Source organism: Protopterus annectens, chromosome 1.part0 (assembly GCF_019279795.1).
Source record: "Protopterus annectens isolate FY-2018-M chromosome 1.part0, PAN1.0, whole genome shotgun sequence".
NCBI classification, from domain to species: domain Eukaryota; kingdom Metazoa; phylum Chordata; order Ceratodontiformes; family Protopteridae; genus Protopterus; species Protopterus annectens.
The window spans coordinates 1855874997-1855896963 of NC_056725.1; positions in this window are offsets into that span (position 1 = coordinate 1855874997).

A 21967-nucleotide genomic window follows, 5' to 3' on the forward strand; every position below is an offset into this window, starting at 1 on the left:
CATGTCACTGATTCTATTTGCTTTAGCTATTGAAGTATTGGCACATTCAATATGTAACAATACAAAAATCAAAGGAGTAGATGTTTATCAACAATACAATTCTAAAGTAATGCTCTTTGCTGATGACATATTATTAACCTTAGCCAATACAAAAGAGACATTAGAAGAATTAGATATTTTAATGGACACATTTTACAGGACTTCAGGACTCCAATAAATCAAAATCAAAATTTTTATTTTTAAATAAAAAAAAAAGAATTGCAGAGAAAGGGGAATCACATTATAGGGAAACAAGAATCTACCTTAAAATATCTAGGAATTGAATTATGTAAGGATAATAATGAATTAGTATCAAAAAACTACAATAATATCATCAATGCAATTAAAATCTCTGTGGAAAAGTGGAACAAAATAATAGTAACATTCAAAGATAGACTACAGTTAATAAAAATGGTTTTACAACCCAAGATTCTATATATAGCTTTGGCAACACAACTTTTAAAATAAAGTAACATACTCAAAGAAATAAACTCATGCCTAATAAAATGTTTATGGTTTCCCAAAAGAAACAGAATAGCTTTAATACATCTTATCAGACCATGGAAACAGGGAGGACTAAACTTTCCTGATATAGAAACATATATAAAAGCATCAATATCTAAAACAATCTCAGATTGGATAAGACCAAATTATTCTGCAAATTGGAAATAATTACTAACTGTAATATCAATAAATGAATTTGATTTACAAAAAAAATTCAAATAGATAAAACAATTTGCCATGACATATATTATGTATTAATATGCAATATAACATAACTAAGCCCACTAAAACTCATATGATTAATTATTACATTGATTCATTTAGGAAAATTATTAATGCAAATATAGACTTAAAAAACTGGTTTGATCTTTTAACACCATTCATAGTTACAAAGAACTATCCACATAACATATGCAGAGAACTAATTAATTCCTGGGAACAGAAAGGATTTGTTTGTTGGTTTCAATATATCAAAGAACTAAAAGTTCTGGATATGCAAACAATAAAAACAACAGTCAAAATTACACAACAAGATTGACTAACTATGCAAAGTATTCTGACATATTCACAAGGTATATGTAGAATAATTAGTAATTCTTCATTTAAAGAAATACCTAAACTTATGAAATACCTATATGAAATCATATATAATGATTATGACATGGGAAATAGTATTTAGACATTTTACAAGATATTGATAAATTATAAAACAACACCCAAATCCTCATGTTGGAATTATGTAACAAAAGGACACCCATTACAACTAACTGAAGAAATTAAATCAAATATTTTATTATCAATAAAACATATATCCTTTACACAATACTGGAAAGTTTTTAATTGGAAATACTTGCACAGAGCATTCTTAACTCCAGATAGAATTACTAAAATTAATTCTTCCACAAAGGGAATATGTTGGAGGTGTGAGCAAATACACAATGCAGATTGGAATCACACTTTTTTGACTGTATTAATATTAAGCCATTTTGGAATGGTATTAAAAACTTTTTACAAGCTTTATTTAATGAATTGTTTAACTTATCTAAAGCTCTAGTATTATTAAATGTTTACGAAGGTCCTCATTTGAATGAGTCAAATATGTATCTAGTTTGGAAAATACTTGCAATCTCAAGGAAGTGTATAACAAGAAGATGGAATACAAACACAATACTGACTTTAGAAGACTTCTACAGCCTACTGAAGACCACAGCATTGTTGGAAATTAAAATTAAAGAATTAAGGATTCATCCTAAGCCATTTATTAACAATCCATGGGAAAAAGTCTTATCATTAATTGACACTTTACAATAACTGAACAGATACACTCTGATAACTGAATTGTTATACCTATAAAGTAATTGTATATATTGAGCTCTGTTATAGAGTCAGGCTGATGTAAATAGTATACATAGTTATTTAAGATGTTATATACAAATACTATGGAATTTATTCAACTGTATTTGAAAAATAAAAAACTTTTTGAGAAAAAAAAAGTTCAAAAGATAGATGCTAAAAAACTGGATATAGTGGTCCAAGAAAAGAAGGAAATCACCACACCCAGTGACTACAGTGTCCTTCATACAGACAGACACAAAGTTATAAAATATCAGGATTTGCAGGCAGAAACAAGAGCAATGTGTAAGTAAAATGCCCAGATAGTTTTAATAGTAGTAGGAGCAATGGGTCTTTTAAAAAAGAGTCTACAATCATATTTAGATATGTTACCAATACATGTAACTCCATACAAATTGCAGAAGGAGTGATTACTGGGCACATTGTGGGTACTGCAATACTAATTTCATGAACTTTAATCATACTTTGACTTAGGAATGGGGTCCATTCCTGTCACAGTATTAGAAACCCAAACGTTTTGGAGAAATTAAAAAAAGAAAGTGTATTAAATACATTTCTATTATACTAGGTAAAATAGCATATGTAGCTAATACATACATTTTACAATCACAATACGAAAGAGAAATAATGTCTGTTATAGTTGCATTCATATGGGGATCAAGATTAAACCTAGTCAAAAGATATGTTTTTTACATGAACAAAGAACAAGGAAGATTGGGTCTAATAAACCCTATTGTATATGCTGCATCATTAAATGTATATAGAGCTTTGTAAGTTATATGAAACAATGTAAAATTTTGATAGAATCTCTAGTATATTATAAACATCAATTTTTTTTTGGAAAAAATGGGAATGGGAAAAAGATTTAAGGGAATCATGAACGAAGACATAAAAGAATATCAAAATAAAATCTTCTTATAGAAATTGAAATTGAATATGAGTGAAAAAATAGAAAATAATGGTATATAAATATTATGACTTAATATTATTTTGTTGATCCTTGGAAGCATTTAGAAATGAGAAAAAAGGAAGCAATATTAACAAGATATAGATGGTACAAAAATACACATGAATGCAAAGACTTTTTGTGGAGAATATATAAGTAAATTACCTGTTAAGGCAAATATGCCTTATAAAAGAAAACAGGACAGAATGTATAATTATTGTGGTGAATTTGAAACTACAGAACATGTGTTTTTGAAATGTGGGAGAGTTAAAAAAATTAAGGGAAGATAAATATAAGATATAAATATAATGGGAAGATAAATATAAGATGTAAATATAAAACATTGGAAGATCTTACAAAAATGGAGCAGATTAATATAGAAATTATTGAATATGTTTTTTATGGTATGAAAAAACAAGAAAATATGAAGAAATTGATAGAATTAAATATTATATTTCATGGACATTATTGACTGAAAGACTGAATGGTAAATGGGTTCTGGCAGAAATCCTAAAGAAAATACATTTTTGGTTGTGAAAAAAGGGTGGGGGAGATGTTCATTAATATGAATTCAAATGGTATTGTATAAAGTGTATATATAACTATAAATATTGTAAATATGTACATATATATATATATATATATATATATATATATATATATATATATTTGTGTAAATAAATTTTGTTGAACAATAAAAAACCCTACTCTTTTTGATAAGTGCTGTGGAATCTTTTACATCAACTTGAGCTGCCACCAGGTAGATGATACCTAAGTTTAACAGCTCATCTGAAGGATAGCACACTGTGTGTCAGTAATCCATCTACCTGGTGCAGGAAGAGAGAACCTGCGCCTTTCTGCACCTAAGGTGAGTGTGCTACCTATTGTGCCACAGACATTGATTACAGCATTCTAATTGTGGAATTTTGGTATGAAATTTTCAGTGTAGTCATTTCAGAAATCCTTCTATCAAACTATCATGTGTCATTTGCAATTCAGTTTGTAAATATTATTTTGCAGCTGTTTTGTTAATTGTGTTTTGAATTCAGCCTGCACAAATTTTGTGGGATAGTTCAGCTGGTGTTGGTCTGTAGATTGTGTTTTAAAAATATCAGCTCAGAATGTAATGATCTATTGAAGATCTCTATGCGGGGGGGGGGGGGTTGCTAACACATTCTCCAGATTTTTATGGACTGTAAGATGCAGCCCATCAGTCCTTGTTTGAAAACCATCAAATCAGTTGGAAACAGGGTTTCATATAAGGCAATACTGGAAGTATTGGTGAGAGAAGAAGAAATGTTGGTTAATAAGGTATATTATCAAAAAAATGGAACAGCATACAAGTAAAATTCAGGAACAATTCTACTTTGACTTTGTACTGTGGTAATAAGAGTTGGAATACCATGCCTTTCAAAACAGTAGGAATATTAAAAACATAAACACGCAAGCATGGGGTAGATGACATTTATAATATGTCTGATCGTGTCAAAGTGCACCCTGTAGAATTTGACATTTCAGTATCAGCTCACAGGCAAGTAGTATTATGTGTGTTATTCTCAAATCACTACTTCTCACATGTATTGTATCCCTAGTAGTTAAACCACAAGACAGAGGTGCAGGTACTGAGAAGGAACATGGGGGGAGGAGAAATGAACCTCACAGAATTAATATAACAATGTCACATTTTATAGAAATTAAATTGTTATGCAAGACCAACTGTAACAGTCCAGAAATCAGATACCAATGTAAGCGATGGGTACAGGAGAGGAGCTGCTTATCTAGTAGTGTTGTATCACCTGGCTACCTTCCATAATATTACGATTTCCATCTGCTCCAGCCTTACCTGGACTTCCTGTATCTTGACTTTGTATGTTAGACCATCAGCAGTTACGTTTCTGTCATCAAAATTGTAATATCATGAAAACTCAACTTCATTTACACTGAGAGAACATTTATTTAACTTTTTCATATTTTATATTTGTTAGGATTTAATTTACTGGAGATTGGGTATGTTTAGATGGGGAAACATACAGCATATTCAGAGACATTCATATTAGAGCTACATGCCTGGACTTCTAGTTAAAAGAAAATGCTTGTCTTCAATATATTAACCTTTCCCAGAGTTTTTTCCATTTTATTTCCATTTATTTACCTGTCACAGATCATGAAATTCCCACCATTTTTTTCATGTGTCATGTTTAAGAAATTAATTTGATTTGGCATGAATGACATAGATATCAGAGATTCTATAATTTTTACTCCTGGTTATTACCAACAATTTTACATACTGAGACCATGTTCTGACTCAGAATGTTGTATAAACATTTAAAATTGTTGGAGAAATCTTTATATGAAGATGACTAAGTTATACTTCAATACCATAAAACTACACTGGTAGATACTCTTTTTCAACTTCTGAAGCATTGCTTTTCGCCATGTAACTACAAACTTAAGGCCAGTAACAGAAACTGCAGGCAGCTGTCATTTGCCTTACTGACTTTTTGAATTGATACTTTTTGAGCACTGATAAATGAGCAGGAAGAGTGTGGACTGGAAAGAACTGGAACTTTTTAAGGACTCCAGCTTTAACATATCTCTGCTTTTTGACTGGTTTCTTTCAAAGGAAATACATATGTACTATGTGAGACTTTTACATGCTGAAAGTAAATATTAAAATGACATAGTTAGAAAAAAGTGCTGAAAATGGTTTTAAAGACCGTTTCTGAAGTCAATAACTTAGGGCAGCATCGTTATAACTAAATGGAGAAAAACATATTTTGGTGGTTAGCCCTGTCATATAGTAGGGATCCAGGGTACATTATTGGAGGTGGAAAAAGAGATAGAAAAACAAAACTGCATACTATTGCAGTCCCCATGTTTGGTCATTTTGGAAAAAAAATATATACCTAGAAACATTTAGAGTTTTTATGATATATCAATAGTGCATAGAATATTAATACATAAATTAAAATATGCATTTTTCAGTTTAATAGGAGTTTTTATTTGCTCTGCAACTACTGGAAATGAATAAGATAACACTGAAAAGAAAATTAAATTGTTATATAGGACCATGTTTAACAGCCTGGAAATCGGATGCAAATGTAAGCTAGAAGATGACATTCTGATTTGTTAGGCATAATATAATCAAAACAAAAGGCTGAATATCACACCATCTTTATGTGTTATGAGTAATTTGTGATTTGCTTGGTGCCCTTCAATATACGTTTAGCAAAATTTGTGTTGTAACTACATGTCTGTTGTCTGTAAGTAGAGATATACATAGCTTAATTTAGTTTCTCTATTTGCATAACTATAGAATAGAGACTTGCCATGGAAAAATAACTGAATTGCCATATCCCTTTTTTATGCACTTAACATGTATACATCATTTTGCCTGAAGCAGCAAGCCTGTTTCATCTGAGGTTCATTGGAGTATAATGATAATTTGTCTGGCTTCATATTTAGTTAACTGCAACGTACCTAGTCTAAAATATCAATTGGAATTTGTGTTGCTTAATGCCTCTACTATTTATGATTTCCAAGTCTTTCCTTTAAAAGACAGTAGGGAAATTACAGCCCCACTACCCATGCTATTCCAGTTCCCTGTATGTGCATATAACAATAAACTGATGTCTGATGACCTTTTAACAGCAGCTATTGTGGCATAATCTGCTATATTAGCTATACCAGGAGACTAACTATTTTGTCAGTAATTACAACTCTGCTACTCGCACTAGCCCTCCACATATTTCTGATATTTGTAGGAATTGATATTCTGTACCATATCTCAGTCTGGCAACTAAAGACTATGATAAACCTGAATGAAAATCCATGAATGTAACATTCTTTGAGCTGGACTACACAGGAAATAAGTGCAAGGGGAAATAGAATGTGTACTTAATTATTGCATAAATTAGCATGAAATATTGGACCTTTGATCAGTAGATTGCCAAGGATTTACTGTTTAGAGGTTTGCATTGAACTGGCCTGGTAGTTAATCTTCCCAATGACTCTGCACACTTCATTATGGTGCATTATGTATAACCATAGTCATGCAAACTGTCTCCTCAGCCTTGTATTTTCTATTTTTTATTGGTAAGGTTTCAGATAAGACTGGTTTAGAAAGACAGGAATATTTATTTTTTGATTATTTTACTTTGCATGCTTTGAGAGATATCACATGACAAACATTTCATAGCATTATATTTGTACAAAGCAATATATGGTTGGTTATCATTGTTTTGTTAAGCTCTGATGTATCTAGGAACCAGCACTTTGTGCTGAAAATGCTGGTAATATAAACATTGCTATGTACTAAGGTAATGAGTTATGTCACAAATACTAAGGTAATGAGGGCGGAGCCTGACTGGCTAACTGAAGGCAGCAGATTTTTAGAGCTCCATAATCTGGTTTAAAATTCAGGAAATTATAATTTTTTTCTAACAAAAACACTTTGAATACTCAGATAATAGTTTTGGTGGATTTTTGTAAGACATTTCCTGTCAAATTATATTGGAGTCTATTAACAGCTGGGGAAATGAGTAACCTAAAGAACTCTCATTCTGAATTAACACTAAAAAAGGAACTACAACTGGTGACTACTACACTACAAGAATTATCAATGAAAATGGATGATTTTAAGGTTAATCTGCAAAATCTAAAAGAGAACTGTGAAAAGCAAACAGATGTTTTCAAAGAAATGCTTCAACAGCATCAGACTAAGATAATAATTGAAACATCTTTGCGTGACATTGAAGGAAGGCTCAGAGAGGAGGAAATCAAAAAAGACTTTCTTCTGAAGCAAAATACTTGGCTTATCAATAAAGTAGATGACTTGGAAAACAGGGAAAGAAGGCCATACATGAGAATCTTTGGCTTGCCTGAGAAAACAGAAGGAGGAGATATCATTTCTTTCTTAAACTCATGGATTCCTGAGGTTTTAGATCTTAAAAAAGACTTTTCATTTGGTACGGAAAGGGCTCATCGAGCTTTGGGAAACCCAGCTTCAGCTGCAGGTTCATTGACATCTTATACAACACCATGGTCAAGTATGATAAAGTTTTATCTTTCATGAACAAAGAATTGGTGTTAAAACTGCATGGAGAAAGAGCCCTATAAAATATAACCAAAACCTAATACGGTTTGATAATGATTATTCTGCTAAAGTGCTGGAACAAAGGAAAAAGACATGGCCACTAATTAAACTACTAAAACAGAACAATATTAAAATTTAAATGACTTTTCCTGCAAAAATAAAAATCCTGCACCTAAATGAGATGAGAACCTTCAACAACCTGGAAAAAGCTTTACCATTTATCAAAACCAATAATATCATATCTTTTCTGGAAGATATTTTTTATTTATTTATTTAAATTTGTTGACCGGGAGTGTCCGACTGGACGTGGGTCCATTTTTTCAGCGAGGGACCGAGTGTCCGACTTGACGGGGTCCCATTTTCAGCGGGAGGCCCGGAAAAGCTCCACAGTAAAATAAACAGACAGTAGTTACATTGGATTACATAGTGATTAACAATTTAAACATAGAAATTACAACAACACATTACAGATGAAAAAGAATACACATCATCAGTAGACAACTAGAAACTAGAAAGATATGGACTGGGCCTCTCCATCCCTGAAGAGAAACACTGATAAAAACTCCTGGACTGATGTAAAAAGAAAAAACAAAAAAAATTAATCTAAAAATAGCAATTTCTGCAAAGTCTCTCAAAGTTTCTACTGGAACCTAATTATTAATGATACTTCAACTGGACTTAAAAACTATACTCTTGTGTATATATGTAACATATATATATATATATATATATATATATATATATATATATATATATATATAGGTATACCTGACATTGCTGACACTCCAGAATGCCGACAACCATATGGCCAACACCATATGACTTGACATTCGGAATGCTGACAATGCAGAACTGGCATCTCACTATAGTGTGGAATGGAAAGATTTCCATTCCTGCACTGTAGTGCGATCTCGGAGTTGGTATATTAAAGTTACAGGGGGTGTGGGAGGCATAGCCCCCCACGGGGGGTGCAGGTGGGTGTAGTCCCCCCTGCTAGCAGTTGAAAGGAAATTTTATTTTCCTTTTACATGGTCTACTTACAATGTCAAGATTTCGGATGTCGGTCATATGGTGTTGGCCATATGGTTGTCGACATTCTGAAATTTTGGCTTTGTGAAGTAGATCCATATATATATATATATATATATATATATATATATATATATATATATATATATATATATATTCACTTTATAAGCTCGAACTTCTGAAATCTTGGATTGCAGAATCTCGAGCCTATATCGTTAAATCCCTGTGGATAAATGGTTTAATTATAGACATATACAAACTATTTCCTACAAATATAACCACATTATTAAATAAAACACTGCTTGAAATTCAAACTCATGCAACAATTCCCCCTTCATGGAGATATTCTTTAATCACCCCCATTTTAAAGGAAAATAAAGATTCTAGTTATTGTAGTTCATATAGACCAATTTCATTACTGAATATTGATTATAAAATATTCATGTCTATTATGGTAAGTAGAATAAAAGCTCAAGTTCAACTATCTGGAATAATTAATAACCACCAAACTGGGTTTATATATAATGGACACATACATGTTAATATAAAAAGGATACTGGCATTAATTGATTATTTAAATAAAGAACATTCAGAAACCTTGATAATTGGACAGGTTATAGAAAAAGCATTTTATTCTTTAAATTGGGATTATTTAATTAAAACTCTAGATGTATTTGGATTCCCTCTCTCCTTTATTACATTCATTAAAAAGGTTTATGAAAATAATTTAGCTTATGTTAAAATAGGAACCTTTACTTCAGAGGCAATCCAAATTACTAGAGGCACTAAGCAAGGTTGTCCTATGTCACCCATTTTATTTGCATTGGCCATAGAAATACTGGCTATATTAGTACAGAACAATCCAAATATAAAAGGCATAGATATATATGACCAATATAATTCCAAGATCATGGTCTTTGCTGATGATGTGCTTCTTACATTATCAAACTCAAAAGAAGTGTTACATGAGCTAGATTTATTGATAGAGAACTTTCACAGGATCTCAGGACTTCGGGCCGGATTCACGAAGGCTTGCACGGAGTCTAAGAGTAGAGTAAGACTCCAGACAGCCAATATGTCCACCAAGCGATCCAGGAACAGCCGGCAGGGGCGTGCATCAGGGCTCCTAAAACTACTCTTGCACGGACAGTGTTATGTTATTTTATGCAAATTACCTCATTTGCTGCTGAAAGCTATGCAAATGAGGTGAATTTGCGATCCAGGAAACACTAACCTGTCCAAGTAAGAGTAGAATTATTTGCAGAAATGTACTCCATTGGTAACGGAGTACCATTCTGCAAATAGCAAAACAGAGCTATGATAGCTCCAAATAAAGGATACATCCAATTGAGGAAGCATGCCAATGGCCAAATATAAGGCCATTGGCATTTTTATCTGTTGCAAAATAATAAAAATAAAATTTGTTTCCCCCGATCTCTGATGCTTAAGCGTAGCGCAGCGCCGCGCAAACGTGCAGCACTATAAAAAACAGAAAATAAAAAAAAGCCAAAAATAGGCATTTTATTAAAAATATTCTTCTGCCATGCAGGTGAATGGCAGGCTGAAGACAACATGGCTACTGAGTAGTGGTTGCTAAGGGGGAAGCACAGTTTGAGAGATGTAACCAAGCATTAGTAGGCAATCCTATGCAAATGAGGATAAGGATAGTGAATCCCAACTTTCCTTGCCATGTGAACCATGTCCCTAGAGTGTAAGTGTAGGATTAGGGGAGTAGTAGAGTAGAAGATAGGTGACATCATGAAGGGTTATATATGAAAGACTGTAAGCTTATTGGAGCAAAGTGGCATGTGTTTGCTGTGAGTTACTCAGGACTGGAAGAGGCATGTCTACAGTTGTCTTAACTGAAACCCAGAAACTGAAGGTGTGCACCGTGGATATCACTAAAGTTTCTTGCAAAGATGCTTACACTGTGTGCACGTGTGTGCGCCTGTAAACCCGTCTAAGCCTGTGTGCGCGTGTGTGCACCCGTGTAAGCCTTAGTAAGGCTGGCTAAGCCTGTGTGCATGGATGTGCACCTGCCTAAGCCTGTGTAAGCCTGTGTAAGCCTGTGTGTGCACTTGTGCGTGCGTGTGCGCGTGTTTGCACTTGTTTGTGTGGCACTGCCCCCTGTGGAAACAGAAAGGGAAAAGGAAGGAAAAGAAGTAGTAGGAAGTTAACCAAGGAGAACTAGCAGAGCTTCCAGGTGAAATCAATCAGAATCAGCCAATTACACAGGCAGTACACTAGCCCAGCTCAGCCCAGCACTTAAAATTCTGCAGACAACATTCCCCCATGTTTTACTCAGAAACACTGCAACACTGCAGTATACAAAGAGAAGTGAAAACTTAAAAAGCTTAACTGAGACAAAAAATGTTAGGGGCTGCCATTGCTATTATAAGGCAACATGTGCAAGATGCTGAGGATGGTGCCATTGTGAATGCTGCTGAGCAACCCACAGTGAGGAGATGGAGAAGAGTGTACAGACCCAGGGTAACCTACCAGGGGCTACATGAGCTGGAGATAGTGGAGCACTATAGAGTGGACAGAGACCTCCTGCAGCAAATTGTTGAGCTGTGCAGGCCACGCCTCACACACAGAACCAACAGAGGGGAACCCATCCCAGTGGAAACCAAGGTATGTGTTGGCCTAAGAATACTAGCAACAGGTAACTTCCAGAGACCAACTGGTGATATGATGGGGATTTCACAGGCATCAGCATCCAGGGTACTGCACCAGTTCCTGAATGCCATGTCAGCACATGTCGGTGATCATGTATATTTCCCCAATTCCCATGAGGCATTGGCCAGCAATATGCGTCTCTTCCAGCAAATAGCAGAATACCCTGAGGTAGTGGGTGCAATTGACTGCATGCACATACACATCAAAGCACCAGCCAGTGAGCGGGGTAGGGCCTACATCAACCACAAGGGCTTCCACTTCATCAACTGCCAGGTCATGTGTGATGCCCAGGGCATAATACTGAATGTGTGTGCTGGCTGCCCTGGAAGCTACCATGATTCCCATATCTGGCATCTGACGCAGCTGTACCACACATTTGCCAATGGGGACATCCCTGACGGTCACCCAGTGGGGGATGCTGGATACACACTGGAGCTGTGGCTGATGACACCCATCAGAAATGCACACACACCTGAACAAGAACTCCGTAATGAGGCACACGCACAAACACGAAATGTAATCGAGCGTGTGTTTGGGATGCTCAAGTCACAGTTCCGGTGCCTGGGAACATCTGGTGGAGCCTTGCAGTACTCACCAACTGCATGTACCCAAATTGTCATGGTATGTGCCATGCTACACAATATGATCCTGTGAAAACAGCTGCAGCATGAACAGCATGGGGCAGGGCCAAACAGCCCCCCACCATTGCCAAGGCCTGCACAGGCACAGAGTGACTTGGAGGAGGAACAACCTGAGCCTGCCCCAGTAGGGAGAAGGAGACTTGCCCAGTAAGCCTTGGATTTGGCAAAGAGGCAACGCATAGTACATACACTGGCTCAGTAGGAACCTTGGAAATGATACCTCTCTCTGACTCGCACATAAAATAAAAGGGATGCCTAACTTGACACTACCTGTTTTCAAACATGTATAGGGAGTGTACTATGTGCATTTGACATAGGCAGCCCTGCAGCACCACCTGAGGCATGATTGCCATGTTTTAAACAATATAAAGCAGTGCTAAGCAGCTTTTGCCACTATTGAGTATATGTAAACAAAATTGCCCGCGCTAACTAGTGCAATGTCGGGCAACATTGAGCAATGTTGGGCAAAGTCGGGCAAAGTTGAGCAAAGTCAGGCAAACATGCTCATATTTGCTTTACTGTTCCTTAAACAGTCTGGTTTGCCCAGCATGAAAATAAAAAGCAATGACAGGGCTCGAACCCAGGATACTGTGCACTATAGTCACAGTACTGAACCACTAAGCCATGACAGCATTACACTGGCACAGACACAGCAGGACAATTGTACACTAATGCAAACGCAAAGAAATGCTGTATCATGACCCTAAAGAGGCATATGGGTAACCTCCCCCATAGGCCTATGCAGACAGAGAACAGCAGGCCAGGTGGTGTGATGTGGGTTGGGTAGGCTATGAAGTCACAATCTAATATATGTGACATTGGATGCTAAGATCTGTAGTACAGTGGTATGTCTCAAGCAAGTATGATAGGCAACAGTACAGACTGAAATGGTGTACCTTACATATCTGTGCAGGGCTAGCAAATGTGTATAAGTGTCAGGTGAAACCCTCATCCTATGTACACCCACAGTAACAATCAGGTGTGCCCCCGGGTAGAAATGTACAAAGAATAGCTGTCCCCCCTGTATGTAGAAATGTTGATAAGCCTATGCAAAGTGTCTCATGGAAGCCCTGCAGGCACAGCATGATCCCTGTTGAGTTATGACACAAAGGTGAGCCCTGCAGTAAAAATACAACTTGATTTTCCACACACATTTAGTATAAATGTGTATACCGGGTGTGCTCACACACTTCAACAAATGTAGTGCATTTCATTCAGCAACACACTGAAAGCTCATACTGGGCATGCTCACACACTTAGGCCACGTCTGAGTACAGCAGTGGGCCACACATATCTGGCAGTTGCATGTTTCACCCCAGGAACCTGTCACTATTCACCAATCCTGCCTTTTGCACACAGTTATATGAAAACAGACACATATAATATATTGGAACCCTGTCATAATCAAACTATGTACCACAAGTACTTAAGTTGTTCACAGAAAGTGAAAAAGCAAAGAAGATAAATAAACCTGCAATCAGTATCATCACAAACAATGTGCACTCCAAATATTATCCAATCCATGTTCTGGCAAAAGAATTTGTGAAGGAGTCCATAGAGAACCATGACGCTTCCTTCCGCTGTGTCATAAATAGCAATGTACACTCATATATGTCCTGAGTCAGTGCAAACTGTAAATGACTTACAATGCCAACATCCTGTCAGACAGGCCCATACATACATACCACCCTCTCACTGACAAAAGGCCCTATCATCATACCTGGAGATTGTGAAAGCACAGATATCACATATAGAATGGGTAAACAGCTCCTTCCAAACCTGAAAACATGGGGTGTATGAGATTACATTGGTTCCCTAGCTGTGTCATAAGTGAACTCCAGAACAAACAGAGCCTGCACCTGAACAGTCTGTTGAGACTCACCCTCTGTACAGGATATGAAACTGTTGAATGTGTTACAGCAACGTTTGACACACTCCACAAGTGTTGGTGCACAACAGAACATGGGAACTATTGTCTTATAAGCCTACTAAGCCTGATCTGCAAGGCCATGGAGTCCATCATGATGGAACTCATAAACAGAGCTATTGGGAGCCTACAAACACCCAACCCTACCAATTTCAGTTTGGCATGGGCAGATCATGGTTTCCAAACCTGATAGACTGTTTACAAGGCAGTCACCCAGGACATACATCAATGAAATGAGCTACACATGTCCCACATAGACCTTGAAAAGCCCTTTGCCAACATCCCAGACACATGTCGTATCCACAAAATCAACAACCTGTGCATAAATACATCAGTCATCTGATGGATTGCCAACTGGGGCACAGATAGATAAAATAAGGTAAGAATCGTAGTCTCCTGTACAAACTGGTAACAACTGCTGTCCCCCATGGCTCAGTCCTGGGACCCCTCCTGTCTGGTGTAGACTTTTCAGAAATACAGTCAAACACACGAGGGCTATGTTTAGCAAAGTTTGTGGATGACTGCCAAAAAGTTGTCATAATCGATGTTTGGGACAACAGAGACATCCTTAAAATGGGTCTCAGTCAGACAAATTTGGTGTCAAAAGTATGTCCTCGAGCTACAGTCATACAAATACCACATAGGTGCCAACACCCTAAAAATGGAGGTGATAATAAGGGATCTATGGACAAATGTGGATAGTCATCTGTACTTCCAGAAACACATTCACAAAGTGGTCAGGAAATCATGCTATGTGTTCCCACAAACTGCCAAGGTCTTTGCATGTAGGTCAAAGGAGGTTCCCTCTACCCATCAGTCATCAGACCCATCAGCGAGTACCACAACACACCTGCGATGAATCTGACTAGGCACCTTCAGCAGCTGGAAAGACCAATGAAGTACCTCAACAGGAGGATTACTGGCCTCAAACAGTTGCCCCATGCAACAAGACTGAATTTAACTCAATCTGCACTCCGTTGCATACTGTCTACTCAGGAGATCTCTGCCCAACAGACAGGTCCATGTCATGGCAACACTCCAATCTGCTTTGAGTTACAGCTCAATGGCACTAAATATACAGACACAACTGATATTGCCAACATCCTGGCAGATAGGATCAGTGTTAACCTTACCCCCCTCTCACCCATGAAAGAGCACATCTCTATAATGGAAGACTGCAAAGTTGCTGTCATCACCACTGCACAGGTAAAAAACACTCTCCAAAGCCAGTATCACAGCATCCATGGGACCAGATAACTTCCCAGGCTGTGTTCTACACAAACTACAGAATGAACAGGCACCACACCGACATACCATGTTCAGTCATAGCCTCACCTCAGGCTTTGTGCCTGCTGAATGGTGCACAGCGACGGTTATCCTACTACACAAGGGTGGAGACACCATGGACCCCAGGAACTAGCACCCCATTAGCCTGATGAGCCTGCTCTGCAAGGCCATGGAATGTATCATCATACAACTTATAAAAAAAATACATTGGTAATCCCCATACTCTGGGCCACAACCATGTTGGGTTTGTAAAATGCAGATCATGTCTCCTAAACCTGATAGACGACATTGAAGCAGTCACCAGAACTGTAGACAAGGGTAAGGTGTTTTGCACAGCCTATGTAGATCCTGCCACGGCTTTCAACACCATCCCACACTCTGGAATTATAGATAAACCCACTAAACTAGGTATAAATTGCTATGTCACATGATGGGCTGCCAACTGGCTTACTGACAGAACACACACTGTGAAAGTAGCAGACTCCAAGTATGACTTTGGACCAGTGACGAGTGCAGTACCACAGGGCCCAGTCCTGGGTCCTGTCCTGTTTTGTATCTACTTCCCTGAAGTAAACTTTAACATGGAAGGTCTGTGGCTAATGAAGTTTCCAGATGACTGCAAACTAGGAGCCATAATTGCAAATACTAAAGATGTGGACATCCTACAAAAGGGCCTCACTGAGACAGATGGCTGGTATCAAAGCCACGGGCTCAAGTTCAATGCCAAAAAGTGCATTGTCATCCCCTTTGGTAAAAACTCTGTAGCCATGAACTATAACATAGGTGGTAGTATACTTAACAATGAAAGTGTGATAAGAGACCTTGGGTCACAGGTGGACAGTGGACACACCTGTGATAATCACATCCCCACAGTAGTCAGGAAATCCTTCTATGTGGCACACCTCATCACAAAAGGTGTCTCATGCAGAATAGAAGAGGACATTGTTCTCCTCTACTCATCACTCACTAGATCCATAATGGAGTACAACGCCCCTTTTGCTATGTACCTCACAAGACATGTACAACAACTGGAAAGCCTGCAGCAATACCTCACAAAGAGCATTAGCAGCCTGAAATACATGCCATACACAGACCATCTCAAAAAGCTCCAGCTGTACTCTCGCATATTGCCTACTCAGAGGTGATCTCTGCCTAACATACAAAGCTATGTCAAACACAGAGCTGTTGGACATGCTCCCCATAAAACACTTACAATTCCTCTGATCTTCGGCCCCAAAACCACGAGTGAAATACAAAAGGAAGGGGTGTATCCATTAACCTTATGGATACCCACACCTTCAGGTTAGTGGCACAGCATGAGGCCTTGGAGACCATGCAAGTGCAACTAACATTGAGCAAAGTTACTTATCAGATTGTAGCCTGCTACAGATCACGTACCTTGTCTCAGGAACCCCACTCAGTATTCCTGAGAACAGTGGAAAATATAAAGGTCCTATCAAACACCATTATATGAGGAGATTACAACTACCCAAACATTGAGTGGAAGAATTACTCATGTACAACGTCCTTTGCCCAATGTTTCCTAGAGTTTAAAAACTCAAAAGCCCTGGAACAGCTGGTCATCGTGCCCACTAGAGGTGACAACATACTGGACCTGATCATCACCAACATGGGGTACCAGTGTTCCACGACAGAGCTAAACCCCTCGCTGGTAATATCAGATCATAAAGTAATCACACTGGACATCCACATCCCGCACCCCCCCCCCCCCCCAGTCAAGGAAACCACTGTGAAGACATTTCCAAAAGCAAACTGCACACTTCCCAAGGCCAAAGTGGAAAGTTTCAAAGCCCCCTTGCTATAGGATAATGCTATACAATCTGACAAATCACTTACAAGTGCATTCTATGAGCATCTACAGCGGTGCATGGATTGAGACATCCCAAATAAAACTAAGATGCACTCCTCCAAAAATAAGAAACCAATCTGGTGGTCATCGCCCATAAATAAGCTATACAACAGAAGGAGGAAGCAAACACATGATAGAGTAGACTTCACAAAAGGAAAGGCATTACTGATCATTATTAGGAAGACACAGTGATCACTCATAAAATAATCCAAGGCAAGTTTCTAAAGACAAATCGCCAAGGAATGTAAGAATAACAACCACAAAGCCTTCGTTAGCTATACCAAACATTTAGGTGGCAACTTCCAAATATGCTGTCAGCTACTGAAAAATGGCAATAAATACACTGAACCAACTTACATTGCCCACATCCTGGTGGACAAGTTCAGTGCAAACTCCCCCCATCACCCCCAAAAGGGCCTGTATCCATCCCAGAAGAATGCAGAGCCCCAGACTTCATGGACATGCAGGTAAAGACAGCCCTCTCCAAAGCTAAGAACACAGCATCAATGGGATTGGATGGTGTCCCAGGCTGCGTCCTACACCAGCCCCAAAAGGAACTACACCCTCACCTACATTCATTGTCCAGACTCAACCTTACCACAGGCTATGTACCCAAAGAATGGCATACACCAACAGTCATCCAGCTCCACAAAGGGGGTACCACAACAGAACCTGGATACCATTGCCCTATAGGTCTACTCAGCCTGGTCTGCAAAGCTATGGAGCAAATTATCATGGAACCCATAAACAGAGACATCGGGGACCTCCAGACACTGGATTCTACCCAACTTGGCCTTGTTAAAGGCAGATCCTGCCTCCTAAACCTAGTTGACTTATTTGAAACAGTTACCAAGGACATAGATGGAGGAGAAAGTAGTCCACACAGCCCACCTGGACCTCACTAAGGACTTTTGTCACCATTTCTCACTCTGTCATCATGGACAAGCTTACCAGCTTGAACATTAACAGCTATGTCACAGGATGGGTGGCCAACTGGCTCACAGATCAAACACACATGTTCAGAGTTGCGGGTGCCATGTCCAAATCTAAACCAGTCACAAATGGCATCCCACAGGTCTTGGTCCTGGGACCCCACCTGTTCAGTAGATACTGCTCAGAGGTACAGGCAAGCATGGGAGGAGTATGGCTGAACATGTTTGCAGATGACTGCTAACTGTGGTCCATAATCGACTCTACGGCTGACACAGACATCCTCCAGAAGGGTCTTACAGAGACAGATACCTGGTGTCAAAACAATGCCCTCAAGCAGAATGTCAAAGAATGCATAGTCATCCCCTTTGGATAAAACAAAGTGCACACAAATTACCACATAGGTGGTAATCCAGTATGTATGGAGAAAGTAATTATGGCCCTGGGGACCCAGGTAGATAATAAACTCTCCTTTGATGATCACATGGCAAAAATGTTTAGAAAATCCTTCTATGTAGCCCACCTAATGTAGCCCACTTTGTCTAGTCTGATGATGTCACCATGCTACAAATATACCTGTGGAAAAAAGCACTCCCAGTAATGTGTATTGCATGTCATGTTAATGCGTACTCCTTTAGTATCATAAAGTAGTTAGGTAGGGGTTTGAATCCTGCACTTGACACCTGTGTGTGTTCTTCTTGGAGAGGAGCAAACTTTTTGGAGACTACTAAAACACCTTAACAGTGGTATACTCATCTTTGTCAAGTCTGATGATGTCACCATGCTACAAATATACCTGTGGAAAAGAGAGCTTGCAGTAACGTGTATAGTGTGTCGTGTTAATGCGTACTCCTCTAGTATTGTAAAGTAGTTAGGTAGGGGTTTGAATCCTGCACTTGACAGCTGTGTGTGTGTTTGTGATTTCCGAGCAGCAAGCATTTTGAAGACTACTAAAACACCTTAAAAGTGGTATACTCATCTTTGTCAAGTCTGATGATGTCACCATGCTACAAATATACCTGTGGAAAGGAAAACTCCCAGTAATGTGTATAGCACGTTGTGTTAATTTTAAACTTATCTAGTATCATAAGGTAGTTAGGTAGGGGTTTGAATCCTGCACTTGGAAACTGTGTGTGTGATCTCCTTGGAGAGGAGCATCCTTTTTTGGGACTACTAAAACACCTTAAAAGCGGTAGACTTAGCTTTGTCAAGTCTGATGATGTCACCATCCTACAAATATACCTGTGGAAAAGAGAACTCCCTATAATGTGTATAGCACGTCGTGTTAATGCATATTCTTCTAGTATCATAAGGTAGTTAGGTAGGGGTTTTTATCCTGTCCTTGACAACTGTGTGTGTGATCTCCTTGGAGAGGAGCAACCTTTTTGGGGACTACTAAAACACCTTAAAAGCAGTATACTTATCTTTGTCAAGTCTGATGATGTCACCATCCTACAAATATACCTGTGGAAAGGAAATCTTCCAGTAATGTGTATAGCATGTCGTGTTAATGTGTACTGATCTGTAATCATAAACTAGTTAGTTAGGGGTTTGAATTGCACTTGGTGAGTGTTTGTGTGACACTGTTGGTCAATGTGTTGTGGGTTTTGCTTCTACTACTGTATGACATATCACTATGACAGCAGTATGTGCATTGCACATGTCAGGTAGCTGTGTGGCAAATACATATACGTACATGTGACCTCAATTGTTTCATAGGTGGGAACCCTGCTTTCTCCATGAACACATCTATTATCTTTGCCAGAGTGTGCTGCCACTTTCCAGACCTTAGGTCACATCTGTATGCTTGTGACAAGCCCAGCCACTGCAGTGATCCCTGGCCTAGGTCATCCGTGTCAAACACACTCATTACGGTTTCTGTTGAATAGTGTGAGTGAGGGTTTATGCCTGAGGTATATTTCAGACCTGTTCAAACACAGCAAAGTCTGTCAATGATGGCTATTCATTATAGGTGTACAACAACCTTTGTGGATATGCATACAGACCCCTTATTGCTTATGTGATCCACCCAGGGATTTCAAAATACCTTTGGAAATGTGATTACCAAAGGAGAGATGACGTAACACTTGGCTGTATGTACACATCGGTACCTGTTCAACATGTTGGGGGCTACTACCTATGTGGTACTGTGGGGATACTATGTTTTGTAAAAGTGTATGACTATGCTTTAGTTGGCTTATAGCTTTACAGCATGGGTTTGACAACAGGTATCTGTCTGTATGATACCCTTGTGGAGGATGTATGTGTCATCTAGATAATGCATTATAGGCAACAGTAGGTATTTCCAGATGTGATGGACATATCCCTACTTGTTTGCTTGTACCTAAGAGAGCTATAGTCCAAACAGGAGTGGTCACAGGAATGGGTGCAGGTGAATACCACTGGTTAGTGGCATAGTACAGTACCTGAATGATCCAGATGTTACTGCGTGTCCTACATCTGTGTGTCAGTTGTCAAGACATCATCTAACAATTGTATATGGTCAGGCTGTTGAGGTTATGTATACTACCAGAATGCAAACCAATGACAGATAGTAACAGTATCACCAACAGCACAGTGTCAAACCATGTCATACACACATGTGTACCCAAGTTCCAAGATGTGTGTAGTACAATGCATACTGGCCACCAATAGAAACTATGGAGTGTTAACACTGTGTAATACAGGGCATGTCACCCTGCCCATGTGTCCACTATGCACGTACATGCAGACAGTGCACCTCCACCATGTTCACAAATGTACACCTGCAAATCTGTGCTGCACACATCCCACACGTACTGTCCACTCTCTAACACATGCTGCCAATACTACACACATCAGCCAAGTGGCACGTGGGCAGACAATACACTATTGGAATTAACACTGGTGTAAACAATACTACATTGACAATCGTAGCTTTAATACATCATGCCTGCTCAGCTACACCTTCAAGGATATCATTACACTTTACTGCTGACAACATGCTAACATTGCTATACTGCTATTAAGTCACCCTGTGCATCAGCACCATGTTAGCCTGTTCCTGCATCAATGTTACAGATGACAGGAGGTGGCACAGGTTTCATCATATGCACAGGGTGTGTTGTTGGTTTGCCAGAGGCCTACATTGAGCCATACAATCGACATGTATGTGTGTGTGTGTGTGTGTGTGTGTGTGTGTGTGTGTGTGTGTGTGTGTGTGTGTGAGGGCCAAGAGTACTGCTATGGGCCAATGTTGATGTAATGTGTGCGGGTATGTGTTAGCCCTAGGTGTCTGGTTTATGTGTGTGTGTGTCTGCATGCACACAGTTCCACCATGTGGCTGTCATATACAGGGATTTGTGGGACAGCCACAGACTGTACCTGCCAGGCTTTACAGATCACTGTCTCTGGCCATGGATACGGTACCTGTGCCTGGCAGGGGTGCTACTGACAGTATCAGGTACTAAGCCAGACTGGGTGCTATCCTCAAAGGTAGACAAATGTACACTGGACCCAGGTCCCTGCTGGGACTGACCAGAGCCATGTGCACGTGGTTTTCCAGGATGGTCTATGGACAGCCCACCCCCAACATTGCTGGGGCTGGTACTGGCACTACGGGAGTGGCTGTGACTTGAGGGACATCCGCAGCGACTGCCAGCTGCTGATGTTGCTGGCATACGTCCAT